This window comes from Lepus europaeus, chromosome 9 (genome assembly GCF_033115175.1).
Source record: "Lepus europaeus isolate LE1 chromosome 9, mLepTim1.pri, whole genome shotgun sequence".
NCBI classification, from domain to species: Eukaryota; Metazoa; Chordata; class Mammalia; order Lagomorpha; family Leporidae; genus Lepus; species Lepus europaeus.
The window spans coordinates 90,966,657-90,981,645 of record NC_084835.1 but is presented as its reverse complement, the minus strand read 5'-3'; the positions used below and the strand labels follow the sequence as shown (position 1 = coordinate 90,981,645).

Sequence of the window (14,989 nt, the reverse complement as noted above, 5' to 3'; positions counted from 1 at the left end):
TGCTTTCAAAAATGATTTGTTTAAAAAAAAGTTTGATATTTAAAAAAATTAGATATAGAGTGAAGTCCTTTGGAAACAATAGTCATCTTGTATCAGAGTGCTCTTGCAAAAACTTTTCAAAAAAAAAAAAATCAGCCTCCTCCAGTTAGTGCCAGAGGAGAACCACAAAGAAACAAGTAATTTCTAGGCAGCAGAACTTAAAGTAAAGCAAACTATCATGAGAATCTCAATACAGGAGAACTGAGCTTTAAAATACATGACCAAAAAAAGTGATCCTGTCTGGACTGAAGCTCTCCTCTCACAAGCTAACCCCACATTGCTCATAGGTTTGGTTCCTAATATACCATCTATACCAGCTGCTCTTTTGCTCCTCAGCTAGCTAATTACCAAACTCTCTCTCCCTGGTTTTCAAGGTCTCCTAATAAGGACTCAGTTAATTACCCTGCACTATCTCAAGTTCATGGCTCATCCTCCACTATCCCCACCATGATACCCTGTTTGTGCTACCCCCTAGACATGGTATCAGTTGGTCAGGTAAGAAAGCTAGGGTTGGCCGGCGCCGTGGCTTAACAGGCTAATCCTCCGCCTTGCGGCGCCGGCACACCGGGTTCTAGTCCTGGTCAGGGCGCTGGATTCTATCCCGGTTGCCCCTCTTCCAGGACAGCTCTCTGCTATGGCCCGGGAAGACAGTGGAGGATGGCCCAAGTGCTGAGGCCCTGCACCCGCATGGGAGACCAGGAAAAGCACCTGGCTCCTGCCTTTGGATCAGCACGATGCGACAGTTGCAGCGGACATTGGAGGGTGAACCAACGGCAAAAAGGAAGACCTTTCTCTCTCTGTCTCTCTCTCTCTCACTATCCACTCTGCCTGTCAAAATAAAAAAAAAAAAAAAAAAAAAAAAAAAGAAAGCTAGGGTTGTTCATGGGAGTTGGGGTTAACTAAACTATGCACAGCACTAGGTACCTTGTTGGGGAATAAAAAGAAATAAGCTGTTATTCTTACTGTGAAGGGAATTCTGAAAGGAAAAGTAATATTCTGAGAGAGAGTGATAGATGTCAAATAGTATTTAAAAAACAGTGAATGTGGAATACCAAACTGAACTGTTCTAAATGAAATAAAGAAATATATGTTTAGGGAGTATAGTTCAGGGCAAACCAACTAAAGAATCTTGAATAAATTTTATTTATATTTCTTTTTTTTTATTTAGTAAATATAAATTTCCCAAGTACAGCTTATGGATTACAATGGCTTCCCCCTCCCAAATTCCCTCCCACTCGCACCCCTCCCATCTCCCGCTCCCTCTCCCATTCCATTCACATCAAGATTCATTTGCAATTATCTTTATATACAGAAGATCAATTTAGTATATATTAAGTAAAGATTTCATCAGTTTGCACCCACACAGAAACATAAAGTGTAAAAATACTGTTTCAGTACTAGTTATAGCATTACTTCACATTGGACAACACATTAAGGACAGATCCCACATGAGAAGTAAGTACACAGTGACTCCTGTTGTTGACTTAACAATTTCAAACACTTGTTTATGGCGTCAGTAATCTCCCTAGGCTCTAGTCATGAGTTGCCAAGGCTATGGAAGCCTTTTGAGTTCACCAACATCCATCTTGTTTTGACAGGGTCATAGTCAAAGTGGAAGTTCTCTATCCCTTCAGAGAAAGGTAATTCCTTCTTTGATGGCCCCACTCTTTCCACTGGGATCTCACTTGCAGAGATTTTTTATTTTGGTCCTCTTTTTATTTTGCCACAGTGTCTTGGCTTTCCATGCCTACAATACTCTCATGGGCTCTTCAGCCAGATCCGAGTGCCTTAAGGGCTGATTCTGAGGCCAGAGTAATGTGTAGGACATCTGCCATTCTATGAGTCTGCTGTGTATCCCGCTTCACATGATGGATCGTTCTCTCCCTTTTTTATTCTATCAGTTAGTATCCGCAGACACTAGTCTTTTTTGTGTGATCCCTTTGACTCTCAGACCTATCAGTGTGATCAATTGTGAACTGAAATTGATCACTTGGACTAGTGAGATGGCTTCGGTACATGCCACCTTGATGGGATTGTATTGGAATCCCCTGGCACCTTTCTAATTCCACCATTTTGGGCAAGTCCAATTGAGCATGTCCCAAATTGTACATCTCCTCCCTCTCTTATTCCCACTCTTATATTTAACAGGAATCATTTTTCAGTTAAAATTTAAACACCTAAGAATAATTGTGTGTTAATTACAGAGTTCAACCAATAGTACTAGAACAACAACAACAACAACAAATACTAAAATGGATAAAGTATTACATTGTACATCAACAGTCAGGACAAGGGCTGATCAAGTCACTGTTTCTCATAGTGTCCATTTCACTTCAACAGCTTTCCCCTTTGGTGCTCAGTTAGTTGTCACCGATCAGGGAAAACATATGATATTTGTCCCTTTGGGACTGGCTTAATTCACTCAGCGTGATGTGTTCCAGATTCCTCCATTTTGTTGCAAATGACCAGATTTCATTGTTTTTTTACTGCTGTATAGTATTCTATAGAGTACATGTCCTATAATTTCTTTATCCAGTCTACTGTTGATGGGAAATTTGGGTTAGTTCCAGGTCTTAGCTATTGTGAATTGAGCTGCAATAAACATTAAGGTGCAGACATTAAGGTGTTTGCCAATTTAATTTCCTTTGGGTAAATTCCAAGGGGTGGGATGGCTGGGTTGTATGGTAGGGTTATATTCAGGTCTCTGAGAAATCTCCAGACTGACTTCCATAGTGGCTTAACCAGTTTGCATTCCCACCAACAGTGGATTAGTGTCCCTTTTTCCCCACATCCTCACCAGCATCTGTTGTTGGTAGATTTCTGAATGTGAGCCATTCTAACCGGGGTGAGGTGAAACCTCATTGTGGTTTTGATTTGCATTTCCCGGATTGCTAGTGATCTTGAATATTTTTTCATGTGTCTGTTGGCCATTTGGATTTCCTCTTTTGAAAAATGTCTATTGAGGTCCTTGGCCCATCTCTTAAGTGGGTTGTTTGTTTTGATGTTGTGGAGTTTCTTGATTTTTTTGTGGATTCTGGTTATCAGCCCTTTATCTGTTGCGTATTTGCAAATATTTTTTCCCATTCTGTTGGTTGCCTCAAAACTCTCCTGACTGTTTCTTTTGCAGTACAGAAACTTCTCAATTTGATGCAATCTCAATAGTTAATTTTGGCTTTGACTGCCTGCGCCTCCAGGGTCTTTTCTAGGAAGTCTTTGCCAGTACCTATATCTTGCAGGTTTCTCCAATGCTCTCTAATATTTTGATGGTGTCAGGTCATAGATTAAATTCTTTAATCCATGTTGAGTGAGTTTTTGTGTAAGGTGAAAGGTATGGGTCTTGCTTCATGCTTCTGCACATAGAAATCCAATTTTCCCAGCACCGTTTATTGAGTAGACTGTCCTTGTTCCAGGAATTGGATTTAGATCCTTGATCAAATATAAGTTGGCAGTAGATGTTTGCGTTGATTTCTGGTGTTTCTATTCTGTTCCATTGGTCTATCCATCTGTTTCTGCACCAGCACCATGCTGTTTTGATAACAACTGCCCTGTAGTATGTCCTGAAATCTGGTATTTTGATGCCTCCGGCTTTGTTTTTGTTGTACAAGATTGCTTTAGCTATTCGAGGTCTCCTGTATCTCCATATGAATTTCAGCATCATTTTTTCCAAATCTGAGAAGAATGTCTTTGGTATTTTGATTCGTATTGCATTGAATCTGTAAATTGCTTTTGGGAAAATGGACATTTTGATGATATTGATTCTTCCAATCCATGAGCTGATTTTTTGTAATGTTTTTTTTTTGATTCAATCCTGTTGATTTCTTCTCTGATTTTAATTATTTCTCTTCTCCTACTAGATTTAGGTCTGCTTTGCTGCAGATTTTCTAGATCCTTGAGATGACTTGAAAGCTCATCTATTCGGTGCCTTTCCAATTTCTTGATGTAGGCACCTACTGATATAAACTTTCCTCTTAACACTGCTTTTGCTGTATCCAATAAGTTTTGGCATGTTGTGCTGTTATCCTCATTTACTTCCAGAAAGTTTTTGATTTCTCTTTTGATTTCTTCTATGACCCATTGTTCATTCAGGAGTATGTTCTTCAGTCTCCATGTGTTTGCATATGCTCTAGGGATTCCTGAGTTGCTAATTTCCAACTTCATTCCTTTGGGGTCTGAGCAGCTGCATCATATGATTCTAATTCTTTTGAATTTGCTGAGACTTGCTTTATGGCCTAGTATGTGGTCAATCCTAGAGAAGGTTCCATGTTCTGCTGAGAAGAATGTAAATGCTTTATGTGTAGGATGAAAAGTTCTGTAGATATCTGTTAGATCCATTTGGGCTATAGTGTCGTTTAAATCTACTTTCTCTTTGTTGATCTTCTGTCCTGTTGATCTGTCTATTTCTGAGAGTAGAGTATTGAAGTCCACCAGTACTATTGTATTGGAGTCTAAGTCTCCCTTTAAGTCCCTTAACAAATCTTTTAAATAAACCAGTGCCCTGTAATTAGGTGCATATACATTGATAATCATTATATCTTCCTGTTGAATTGATCCCTTCATCATTATATAGTGCCCCTCTTTGTTTTTCTCTCTTAGTACCTGGGCTATATCTCGCCATTCTCTCCTAGCTTGTAAGGTTTCTGAAGAGAAGTCAGCTGTGAGTCTAATTGGAGATCCTCTGAGAGTAATCTGACATTTCTCTCTTGCACATTTTAGAATCTTTTCTTTACATTTCACTGTGGTGAGTTTGATTACAACGTGTCGTGGTGAGGATCTCTTTTGGTCATGTTTATTAGGGGTTCTATGAGCTTCCTGTACTAGGATGTCTCTGTCCTTCTCCAAACCGGGGAAGTTCTCTGCAAGTATCTCACGAAAAAGGCCTTCTAATCCTTTCACTCTCTCCATGCCTTCAGGAACTCCTAGAACCCGAATGTTGGGTTTTTTAATAGTATCTTGTAGATTCCCAACAATATTTTTTAGATTTCTAATTTCCTCTTCTTTTCTTTGGTTTGACTGTATACTTTCCTGTGCTCTGTCTTCTAAGTCCAATATTCTCTTCTGTTTCACTGACTCTGTTTTTAAGGCTCACTAATGTGTTTGTCATTTGATCTATTGAGTTCTTCATTTCATTTTGATTTCACTATCACACTTTCCTGTTCTACTAGTTTCTGCGTTTCATTTTCATTCCTTCTTAAGATTTCATTTTCTCGAAGGAGATTTTCTATCCTGTCCAGTAAGGAATTCTGTACCTCAAGCATTTGTTTTTGAAAACTTCTAATTTTTCTCATCATAAATTCTTTGAAATCTGTATCTTGCATTTCTTCCATCTCATCATTTTCATAATCTTGGCTTGGGGTGTCTTGTTCATTTGGGGGTGTCATAACGTCTTCCTTGTTCTTGTTTCCTCGGTTTTTGTGTTTGTTGCTTGGCATTGTGGATATATCATTGGATTCTTCAGCCCTTTTGTGGGTTTTTTTCTTGTTATACTATGACTGTATTAAGTGGACTGTCTGCTTTTGGAGGAGCCTTAGAGGCTTGAGATGGGTGTGGCCTGAGAGCTCTGTTTGGTTCCTTAGGGTTAATGGTATGCCAAAGTGACACTCCCAGATTAGGCGTGGTAAATCTCTCTCTTTCTTTTTTTTTTTTTTTTTTATTCCAAAGGGAAGTAATTCTGCACAGCTGAGCGGAATTGGATGTAGTTAGCAGGCGAATGATTTACCCACAGGAGCCATAGATTAGAAGCTCTTTCCCAAGGACCACACAGGGAATCTGTGCTGCCCTCAGTGTGGGCTCAAATTCTCCTGCAGTCTCCCACTGGGTTGCCAAGGTTACTGAATTGTAGCATCTCTGGAGAGTGAATTCTGTGAGTTCTCTCCCCCACCATCTCTTTTTTCACAGTCTCAGTTCATTAGCACCACACATTCACTAGGTCCTAATTTCCTATTATTTCACTCCCCCCAGAGTCAGGTTTTTCTGCTAGGCTCAGGGCCGGTGCAGCCCTGAGGTGGCCCGCTTATGACATATGTCCAAAATGGTGCTTGCTCTTTGTTTTGCTCGCCTTTGAGAGGCGAGCAGAGAGAGACAAACTCGTGTCCGTATCGGTCACTTTTTTTCTTCTCTCTTCTAGTTAGCCTGGTGAAATTTTCCCCACAGAGTTTCAAGCCTCGTTCCCTCTAGTCTCCTCTTTCTGCTTGCCCACTGGTGTCTCAGGCTATTGAGGTTCGGCTCACCTCGCGTTCCAGCGCTGGTGTGTTGATTCTGCCACTGGTGTCCCTAATCGTGGGCTCCCATGCTCTCCACTCAGGTCCACTGTGAATCACTAGTTCCAGAAGAGTTTCCTCTGCTGTTTCTTCCCCTACTCTTCCTTGAACCTGCAGTATCTCCACTTTTATTAAACTGTCCCTTCCTGGACCATCAGTGTGCTCCCTTCCTATTCCGCCATCTTGCCGTTCTCCCTTATTTATATTTCAAAACCCAACTCAATGCAAACTTTTCCATATTCACTTCAGAAACTTACTTTTTCCAAGAGATTCTTTAAAACCCAATCAAAAGTAATAATTATTTTTTCTAATAACTTTCAAAATATTACACATCAGTCAGTAAATTTAAATGCTCATTTATATTTTGCCTCAAACATATCCTATTTCCAAAGAGCTCATTTTAATTTTTAGTTAGTATACATAGTTGTACAACTATCACATAATCTAATTAGAACATTTTCATCCAAAAATGAAGTCTTGCGCTCATTTACGCTCATTACCAATCATATCCAGACTCGAGCAACCATATATCTACTTTGCATTTCTATAAATTTTCCTTCTTTGGTAATTGCACATGAATGAAGTCATACACTATGTGGCCTTATTGTCTAGTTTCATTCACTTAGTATAATGTTTCTGGGGCTCGTCAATAGTCTAGCACATATCCATTTTCACTCATTTTAACTGCTGAGTAATATTCCTTTGCATAGATGTACCATATTTGGTTTATGCATTCATCAGTTGCACATTTGAGTTGTTTCTACTTTTTGGCTATTGTAAATAGTACTGCCACAATATTCACATACTAATCTTTATGTGGATATAAGTTTTCATGTATCTTGGGAAGATACTAAGATCCAAATCGTTGGATCATATTATAAGCTTATGTTTATTTTAAGAAAAACTATGTTATTTTAAGAAAGAGCCAAACTGATATTCAAACTTGGTTCTTCATTTTAAATTCACCAGCATTGCAGAGAGTTCATAGATTTTAAGCTCCTGGGAATGAATAATTTTAGAAAACATACATACTTTGTTTAAAAAACATACATACATCAAGTACACAAGCCTAGGAAATTACCACAAAGTAAATGGAAATTCCACAAAGTAAAAAAAAAATTAAAAAACTACACAAGAATAACAAGTAGTTTCACTTGAATGAGAGTTTAGAGTTGTCAGTGAGCTATCAGGCTACACATAAAAATAAATTTTGTAATTTACAGTGACACCACATATGATACAATGTCTCATTCTAGAGAAGAGGTTAATCTGAGTTAGTATAAGATGGGAATGAAGGAATATCTAAAAAGAACACAGAGCAATTGGTTTTAAATGTACACAGGCTCAGCAGCTGCAGAATAAACACAAAGTCCTTTGCACGATGTTCAATGCTAACCCTATTGACTTCTTCTTAGTCTCTGATTCTCCCTACCCCAACTCTTGGCAGTATCCACCATTCTCCAGATTCTTGAATGTCCCCAAGTCTTTACTCATTTATGAGGCTTTTTATGTGTTATTTCTTATTTCTCCATTTTCCAGTTATTGACAGTTGTCTCATATTTCAAATCTCTATTCAAAGACCATCCTGCCTAGATTTTTCCTGATTCTTAGCACCTAGTAACTTTTATTTGGAATAACAATTTTCACATTAATTATCTTAGTAATGTGAAGTAGGTGTTGTTATTGGATTCACTTTACAGAAGACAAAGTCCATGTTTAGAGTATCTACGTGAGCAGGGCCAGCGCTGTGGCGTAGCGGGTAAAGCAGCCGCCAGTGCCAGCATCCCATATTGGCACCAGTTCGTGTCCCAGCTGCTCTAATTCCTATCCAGCTCTCTGCTATCACCTGGGAAAGCAGTAAAATGTCCCAAGTCCTTGGGCCCCTGCACCCACGTGGGAGACCCTGAAGAAGTTTCTGGCTCCTGGCTTCGGATCAGAGCAGCTCTGACCATTGCAGCCAATTGGGGAGTGAACCAGTGGGTTGAGGACCTCTCTCTCTCTCTCTCTCTCTCTCTCTCTCTCCCTTTCTCTGACTCTCCTGCTTTCTCTGTGTAACTCTTTCAAATAAATGTGTAAATCTTTTTTTTTAAAAAATGACAAGAGCCTCAGATGATTACTGACGTCATAAATAAGAGTATCAATTGTTAAATCAACAACAGGAGTCACTGTGCACTTACTCCCCACGTAGGATCTTTGTCCTTAATGTGTTTTACTATGCAAATTAATGGTAAAACTAGTACTCAAACAGTACTTTATACTTTGTGTGTCTGTGTGGGTGCAAACTGTTGAAATCTTTACTTAGTATATACTAAGTTGATCTTCTGTATATAAAGATAATTCAAAATGAATCTTAATGAAGAATGGGATGGGAGAGGAAGTAGGAGATGGAATGGCTTGTGGTTGGGAGGGTGGTTATGGAGGGGAAAACCGCTATAATCCAAAAGTTGTAATTTCAAAATTTATATTTATTAAATAAAAGTTTTTAAAAAGAGCATCCACGTGAGCTCTTATGCATTTTCCAAGTAAATGGTATAGTCAGAATTCAAACACAAGCTTCATACCTCTTCATGGCATTGCCTCAATCATCTGGCTTTACTATATTTCACTGCTCTTTTATCTTGCCATGGACTCTACTGAGCGATTTATGATTCCCTGTTCCTGCTTGTAAGTGTAAAGTAGGCAAGAATTCCATCTTATTCAGTGCTCTATTTCAGCAGTACGTAACACAGACTTTGAATATGGTAGCAATTCAATAAAAGTATGCTAAATGAATACAAATGTATGATCAATAAAATGCCAACAAGATCTCCCATGACATAATGTTACAGAACATATTCATTGGCCACTAAGTAGCTAATAGCAAAGGCTAAATGAGTAGGCTTTTTTCCCTTTAATTAAAACTGTCATTGACTTGAAATTTTTTTTTCAGAACAGAAGTAAATTGCAACTGAAATCTCCCCAAATTGCTATTATTTCAAAAGTGAAAAGGTTGACATTTCTGAAGCCATGACATAGGAATGTATTGCTATCACAGATCTCAGAGAAAACCTCTTATTGTTTAAAATGAGGAAAACTAAATCTCAACTGCACACAGCTAACTAGCAGCAACCCAGTCCTGAGAATCCCTAGCCTTCACTTAACTCATCTGGACACCCTTAGTTGTGGTTGTGGGGTTTGCAATGCATTAGGGCTCTCTGTGTACTGTTTCCCATTCTTTTGTAATTTCTGTGAACTTAGTAAGTCATTTAGCTATCTTTCACTCTGCCTCTGTTTCTAAACAAGGACAATGCACGTATTTGGAAAGCATTTTGAGTCAATCTGATTAAATATGTTATTTAAAGTGTCAGGTGCCATTCCACAAATAAGTGAAAAATGTATTAAGTTGAGAACCATACTCAATCATTCCTAGCCTCACGTGTCCCTGGTCTCTCTCGGCTCTTGTAGCCCAGGCAGGTATTTATCCAAGTAGAAGGACAAAGCTAAGCAGGAGATGATTAACCTTGAATCAAACCTCCTCAGCACAAGATAATAATTGCAACATTCCTTTGCCATTTCCCTCACATACCATTTCCTAGGACACATGATTACTTCCAGATCATTTTTTACCTTTTTTTCTTATAATTGGAGGAATATAATTGAATCATTTTGAACAGTCAATTAGAAGCTTAGCAATGGCCTTGAGATTGTGTCCGTGAACAGAGAAAACAGCATGGTCTACTGATAAGGACAACTGGGCAGTTATAAAATTATTTTGAATGTTGCTAGGATACATGTAAGAGGTGATCCATTAATAAAGTTCATTTAGGAACACACAACTACATCCCTTGCACCAAACTCCAGAGAGAATGAACAAGTCAGTTTATTCCTGCACTATGCTATAACAAAATAAATGTGAAAATGATAAGTTCAACAATTATCCTGAGTGGTGAAAACAGATATAGATACAGTCACATGTATAGTTAATTAGTATAATGAACATGGTAAGACTAAGTTTGTATTTTTCTTCTCTATACCTTTAGTCAAGGCAGTGTGGTAAGTTCAATAATAGATGGACTGGAAAGCTCTCATTTAGGAGCCTGTAGACATAGAATAAAATGTAGATTTGTAGATTTGATTAATAATCTCTCCTACTGTTTCTAAATACTTAAGTCTGACACATAATTATCAGCAGACAGAGACTAAGTACAGTGTCTGATAATTGTGGACAATCAATAATATTACTTGAAGAACAAATGAAAACCAAAAGAAAATGTTTCATTCATCACTACTGAATCAAGACATGAGCTCAAGTACAATTTCCAAAAAAGAGAAAACGCCTATTCTGATATGTCTATGACTAAATAAACATAAATAACTCCACATACCCACTTTTTATTATATATATTTCAGTTGATTAAAATTTACATTCTTCCCCCAGTGTACCCAAACACATTTCATGCTGCTAACCTATTTACATATAGGCACTTTCCTTTCAGTGGCTGCACCTGTCTCCACTCCAATAACTGAACACCTATTTGATCTAAAAGCTTCAAAAACTTCATGATTGTGCCTCAGAAGCATTCTCTTTCTTCTCTGCTCCTCCTTAACCCTATTCGCTCAGCTGTGTGTAGAGTTACTTTGATCATCCTTCCCTTGCCTTTGTGCACCTAAATGTATCATCCAAGACCATGGCAACATTTTAGAATCCTCTACAACCCATGGAACAATGCTGTACAACTCTCAAAATCCAAAAAGGATGAACACAGGCAGTAAGGAGAAGACAAAGGGAAGATAGGAGCAAGGAAAGAAAGGACAGAGGAAAATTACCAGTCAATGCAATCCTACTATGTAATGAATTTTATAGACCCAGTAATTAGAAAATATTTCTTTGATAGGACAAAATTTGTTTCTAGCTAGAACAGAGGTATTATCTAATGAAAGCAATAATAATCATTGATATGCTTAAATCATATATGCAAGGTTTTTTTTTTCCTTCTACATAGCATGGAGTGTGGGTATATTCCCTAAGCCAACTTGATCCAACCTGTTGTGGGATGCCTGTGAGTTTGAGGGTGGTGAAGGGAAGAGGTGCTTAGATGTCTGGAATGGATGGTATGAACACCTCCCCATTATATCCAGGCTCACTATTACTAAACAGCATATATGTTATGGTAGTAAAGGAGAAGAAAATAAATTAAGCACCCATGCTTTTAGTACAAGAAAAGTCTTTTCAAAGGCATGAGGTATAGAAAAGTCTTCTCCTGAATGGGGATCTTGAAGATGTTCAGCCTCATGACTTAGGAAAAGTTGGAGAAGTCATTGTGACCAAAGATGATGCTATACTTTTGAAAGGAAAAGGTGACAAGGCTCAAATTGAAAAACGTATTCAAGAAATCATTGAGCAGTTAGACATCACAACTAGTGAATATGAAAAAGAAAAACTGAATGAATGTCTTGCAAAGCTTTCCGACGGAGTAGCTGTGCTGAAGGTTGGTGGGACAAGTGATGTTGAAGTAGATGAAAAGAAGGACAGAGTTACAGATGCCCTAAATGCTACAAGAGCTGCTGTTGAAGAAGGCATTGTTCTGGGAGGAGGTTGTGCCCTGCTTCGGTGCATTCCAGCCTTGGACTCACTAACTCCAGCTAATGAAGATCAAAAAATTGGTATAGAAATTATTAAAAGAACAGTGAAAATTCCAGCAATGACTATTGCTAAGAATGCAGGTGTTGAAGGATCCTTGGTTGTTGAGAAAATTCTGCAAAGCTCCTCAGAAATTGGTTATGATGCTATGCTTGGAGATTTTGTGAATATGACAGAAAAAGGAATCATTGATCCAACAAAGGTTGTAAGAACTGCTTTACTGGATGCTGCTGGATGGCCTCTCTGTTAACTATAGCAGAAGTTGTAGTCACAGAAATTCCTAAAGAAGAGAAGGACCCTGGAATGGGCACGATGGGCAGAATGGGAGGTGGTATGGGAGGTGGTATGTTCTAATTCTTAGAATAATGCTTTACCATTATTAATGAACTGTGACAGGAAGCTCAAGGCAATGTTCCTCATCAAGAACTTCAGAGAAGTCAGTTGAATAAAATGGAGAAAAGGCTTGCTGAAGAAAATCACTATTAGCATCAGTTATTGGTTTTAGTTGACAATATATATGGTTTACTGCTGTCATTGTCCATGCCTACAGATAATTCATTTTGTACTTTTGAATAAATAAAAAAGACATTTGTTCATTTCTGAAAAAAAAAGTTAGAAATTTGTGTTACATCCTGTAGGTTACATAAATAGAAGTCTACATAATGTGAGGAACTTTGCTTCTAGGAATTATCATTCAGATTGTGAGGCTATGGGAAAAAGTGACTGCTGAGATAGTGATGGCAGGGAGAGATCATATTCTAAATGAGAGAAGATATGGACTAATGTAAGGCAGTGACAGAAAATCTCAGATGCATTTCTGAGGTACATGTGAAATAATCTAGTAACTGAAGAGATGCTGAGAGTGAAGGAGAGAGAGGAGACATGATGGATGTGGGCAGGCATCTATCAGTCCATTCACTGGCTCTAGGGCCCCTGAGTTTTCCTAAAGAAATAGTGGGATCCTACGCATGTAAGGATTACATCAGTAAAGGTAAAAGATTGGGAACTATGGAAGAAGACAAAGAGAAGATGTATGAACAGGAAGAAAACAGAATTGAAATGGATCAATAAGCTGACTCTGTAAGGTTATAGATCTTTGTACTTTCTGCTTTGTTCTCTGAGGATACTTATTTTCCTGTGTTGAAATTCTCTCTAGCTATTTCTAAAACTTTAGTAAAAACTGTGACTCAAAGAAACCTATATCAGTGGTACACTGGGGCACTGAGGCTACTGTACAGAAGTCTCTCTCATTTTCTACTCATGAAATCACACAGGACAAAGCTATAGGGAGGAGTGAAACATCTGTAAGCCTGGTGAGCAGAACACCCAGGGGCAGCTAGAAGTCATCAACAGGACACCAATGGGTACATAGAAACTAGTTTCATTATGAACCAATCTAGAATCTGATGACAAGACAATCCTAATTACTGCAGAGGGAGTTAATTTTTACCAAGTGAAGAACAAAGGTGAGAGTCTCATATTAATACAAATGATGCTACTCAGATAGCAGATGCTGGAGATAATAAAAAATGTTCTGGAGTCACACACTCGAAATTCTCTACTACTTATTAGCGAAAAAAAATCCATGGATGTAGCATTTGTAGAGCAAAGGTTAGCAGATTACAACCTATGGGTCAAATCTACAGCCAGGGTTTGTAGAGGAAATTTTATTGGTACATAGCCATGTGCATTTTTTAATCTATTTTTTTATTATCATAACTGGTCTCATGCTCCAAAAGCTTAGGTGAGTCATTATGACACGTCTCAGATGGTCCACAAAGGCTAAAATGTATACAAATCTGGCCTTTTACAGAAAAGGCTTGCTGGCCCTTGCTATAGAGGAATGAGCAAGGGTACTTAGTCAGGACTTAGAAGACTGCACTCTGGTCTTAGGTCTGCACTTAAATGTATCCTTGGAAAGTCATTTAATACTTCTAAGTCTAACTTTTTGATCTATAAGAAAAGAAACTAACAGTTAATTTACCTGCAAGAATGTAAGGGTACTTGCAAAACTATAAAGGTCTATATAAAAGTTTATGAATGTTTCCATTTAACCACACCAGACTACATTATGCTAAGAATCAGATTGTTAAATATTTTTGACAAATAAAATGTTCAGATGATCATATAGAAGGTAATAATTCATGAGCCAGTTGGGTTGCAAGTTTGATTGTGCATGGATATTTCTAACATGGAATTCATATTTTCCCAGAAATATGACTGCAAAGAAGTCTTGCTGCATCCAGCCTTTGCCTCCCACTCACGCCCCTTGGGTCCACTGGCAGCTGTATGAGCATGGATTCCATGCATCACTTGTACCTCCATTCCTATTGGACCTCAGACTGCCTCCTCTCACCAGCACCTCCCTTCCCTCTGTAGTCAGGATACCTCTTACCATGCCTGGGAAACCAGTGTAGGTGTCACTTCAGCAGGAAGCCTTGCCTGATGCTCCTGTCTGAGGTGACTCTTCCTTCCCACTCAATGTCCATTGTATTTCTCTGTTCTCGTGATTTCCATGATATATTATAAAACACTGTACATGTTTTGTCATCTCTCAACTGAGCTCCTAGAGTACAGGGATTGCATCTCAATCTAATACTTCCCATTTGCTGAGTAAGAACCAGTGCCAGGAAAAGTGTGTTTTTAGTTCTTCCAACTATACAATAAAAAGGGACTGTTAATCTCACTTTATAAATAAGTAAGCAGCAGACTGGAGAAAATTCCATGCACAGAAGGAAATTGCAAATGACTAGCAGAGCTACATGCACAACTCAAAGTTCCTCAAAACTCCATCCTTATTTTTTTAAGATTTATTTATTTATTTGAAAGGCAGAGTTACACAGAGGCAGAGAGAGAGAGAGAGAGAGAGTGTCTTCCATCCACTGGCTTACTCCCCAAAAGGCCACAATGGCTGGAACCAGGCCAATCTGAAGACAGGAACTTCTGGGTCTCCCATGTAGGTGTAGGGGTCCAAGCACTTTGGCCATTTACTATGGCTTTCCCAGGCCATGACAGAGAGCTGGATTGGAAGTGGAGCAGCTGGGACTTGAATTGGCACCCATGTGGAATGCTG

At 38.6% G+C, this 14,989-nt stretch overlaps 1 pseudogene; it reads left to right on the top strand.

Annotated features, from left to right (window-relative positions):
• The window catches only part of LOC133766358 (60 kDa heat shock protein, mitochondrial-like), a 40,909-nt pseudogene extending 28,505 nt beyond the window's left edge, over window positions 1–12,404 (top strand).
• The last annotated feature ends 2,585 nt before the right edge of the window (window positions 12,405–14,989 follow it).